At 51.8% G+C, this 2,500-nt stretch overlaps 1 protein-coding gene and 5 non-coding genes across 6 annotated transcripts in view; 3 read left to right on the top strand and 3 right to left on the bottom strand.

The window, feature by feature from the left end:
- Positions 1 to 2,500, top strand: part of LOC141326018 (uncharacterized) — a 301,935-nt gene that overhangs the window by 144,631 nt on the left and 154,804 nt on the right. The gene's annotated exons all lie outside the window — the stretch shown is intronic.
- LOC141327382 (U5 spliceosomal RNA) lies at positions 272 to 386 on the top strand. The gene has a single exon (XR_012354682.1). It is a non-coding gene; the product is annotated as a U5 spliceosomal RNA (small nuclear RNA).
- Positions 963 to 1,044, bottom strand: trnas-aga (transfer RNA serine (anticodon AGA)). Its single transcript has one exon. It is a non-coding gene; the product is annotated as a tRNA-Ser (tRNA).
- On the bottom strand, positions 1,308 to 1,380 carry trnak-uuu (transfer RNA lysine (anticodon UUU)). The gene has a single exon. It is a non-coding gene; the product is annotated as a tRNA-Lys (tRNA).
- On the bottom strand, positions 1,558 to 1,639 carry trnas-uga (transfer RNA serine (anticodon UGA)). The gene has a single exon. It is a non-coding gene; the product is annotated as a tRNA-Ser (tRNA).
- LOC141327394 (U5 spliceosomal RNA) overlaps positions 2,478 to 2,500 on the top strand; it is a 115-nt gene continuing 92 nt past the window's right edge. Inside the window, exon 1 of the small nuclear RNA XR_012354693.1 lies at positions 2,478 to 2,500. This exon is cut by the window's right edge and continues 92 nt beyond it. This is a non-coding gene — a small nuclear RNA (U5 spliceosomal RNA).

Genomic DNA, 2,500 nt, shown 5'->3' with positions numbered 1-2,500 from the left:
CACATTACAGTGGGTCATTATTTGGACCGCTTTATTTCATTTAATATTTTTTTTGGCCTCTAATACGGGGGCATGAAAAAAGAGATGACATTACCTTGATCGGGTTTGTGAATACTGGGTGAGGGAAGGGACTTTCATAACTTTTACTTCTCCCATTTGGGGTGAGGGGGGTGACGAAAATCATGTTGTCAGGTGTCGGCACCCTAGATTACCCTTGGTGAGCGTAGTGGTTTACCACAGTGAGCGCACAGGTCCAAGGGCATAGAGACACATCTCGAGTTTCTCGTCATCAGCGCATAAATCTTTCGCCTTTTACTAAAGATTTCCGTGGAGTGGAACCTTTGCGAGTGACCTGTATTTTTGGGGGCTCTGCTCACAGCAGAGCTACACTAGAGTGTCAAGAGCAGAGTCAATCTGGCCACCCGCCAGCGTGCAGTGGAACGAAGCGCGCCTCGTCATGGTCTGTGTTTGCAGCCTTTGCGCTTCCAGCTTCGCAGCTTCAAATTTCTTTAGCCAGCATGGAAAGACAACGCTCTCTCGTCCATGACGCGAGAAAAACTCTGGACGGGCTCAAACAAAGATGGCTTTTAGCTCTTTTGGCCCTATCAGTGACTCGTGCGCTTCGAGCCTTCTTTGTTGACCCCGAAAGCCAGCCTCTGCTGCCTGCGTTGTTGGTATAGTTTAACTGGCACCGCACCCGTACGAAAAATGGAGGTGGCAGAAAGGAGCTCAGTGAACAAAAAGCCTGCCGTGACCCGGATTCGCTGCGGCCACAACGCAGAGTACTCTCCACTATACGATCACGGCGCCCCACTGGCTCACATCTGGTGGTGCCGGCCGTCCGAATTGAAAAAAAAAGGACTAGCGATACTTTTTATTACTGTGGAGAGAGGGCACACAAATCCGTGCTAGGGACACGGAAGAAAAGGGCCCGGCCACTTCTCCTCAGCACCGGCAAAGAGCGTAGTCGGCAGGATTCGAACCTGCGCGGGGAGACCCCAATGGATTTCTAGTCCATCGCCTTAACCACTCGGCCACGACTACGGTGGCCCCGACGTCCTCTGTCCCGTTGTCAACCTCAAAGTTGGCTGAAAAAACAATGAACTGGCTACCGCTTTACTGAAATCGCCTAGCATAAAACTCCTAAAGGGGAAAACAGCCCACCACAAGCAACGAAACATTCATGAAGGGGCAGCATAGCAAACACTCTATGTGAACTCTATCAGATCTTTAAGCGTACGCCGCCACACGGCAGAGCTGGACCGGCACGACTGCAAGCTGAGGGCGACAACAAGAAGATAGCCCTTCGCCCGAACAGGGACTTGAACCCTGGACCCTCAGATTAAAAGTCTGATGCTCTACCGACTGAGCTATCCAGGCTCTTGTGTTTTGTGCGCCTCTTACTTTTTATATAAGAACACTTTCTCCACAAGCCGCCCAGCAGAAGCTCACTTGCCACAGGAGCTACGGGACAAAGGCCGCACGCAATTACGTCAGAGAGAGCGAAGGCCAAACCACCGTCGCAAAAAGCTAAAGGCAAAAGGGGGAATGCCCGACCGTAGTCGGCAGGGTTCGAACCTGCGCGGGGAGACCCCAATGGATTTCAAGTCCATCGCCTTAACCTCTCGGCCACGACTACGCCTGCATGGGGACCGCCTGCTCTCGTCTCGAGGCGGGCAGCACAGGATGCCGCCGAGCTTCAGGCGCAAAATCCAACTGAAGGGTGAGTTGGCAAAAAGAAGCTGGACGTCCCCGTTGCTCAACGACAAAGGGCTGCCATGACCCGGATTCGAGCATTCTTATCTGACCGCTTAAATCCGGCACCAAGCGCCTGCGTTGGTGGTATTGTGGTGAGCATAGCTGCCTTCCAAGAAGTTGACCCGGGTTCGATTCCCGGCCAACGCACAGTTTTTGGCTGCGGTTGACCTCGAAGCAGAACTCCTTCTGTGACCTCTGTCTGCACCAAAAGCTTTTGGATGAGTCGTTCAACAGCAGCAAAGAACTAGGTCTCCTCGTTGGGGAATCTAACCCCGGTCTTCCACGTGACAGGGGGAGATACTGTCCACCATACTAACGAAGAGTTGCGCTTGCTGTTCTTCGCTCCCAGCACACGCGACTGCACCCAACTTGCCAAAACGAGCCCCTACTCCATGAAATACCAGATTGACCCGCCACGAGCTAAAGTCTCTCAATATCTTGAATGCTACACATTACAGTGGGTCATTATTTGGACCGCTTTATTTCATTTAATATTTTTTTTGGCCTCTAATACGGGGGCATGAAAAAAGAGATGACATTACCTTGATCGGGTTTGTGAATACTGGGTGAGGGAAGGGACTTTCATAACTTTTACTTCTCCCATTTGGGGTGAGGGGGGTGACGAAAATCATGTTGTCAGGTGTCGGCACCCTAGATTACCCTTGGTGAGCGTAGTGGTTTACCACAGTGAGCGCACAGGTCCAAGGGCATAGAGACACATCTCGAGTTTCTCGTCATCAGC

This window comes from Garra rufa, chromosome 2, assembly GCF_049309525.1.
Source record: "Garra rufa chromosome 2, GarRuf1.0, whole genome shotgun sequence".
In the NCBI taxonomy this organism is placed as follows: domain Eukaryota; kingdom Metazoa; phylum Chordata; class Actinopteri; order Cypriniformes; family Cyprinidae; genus Garra; species Garra rufa.
The sequence above is the reverse complement of the archived record's forward strand: the minus strand, read 5'-3'. Positions and strand labels throughout refer to the sequence as shown.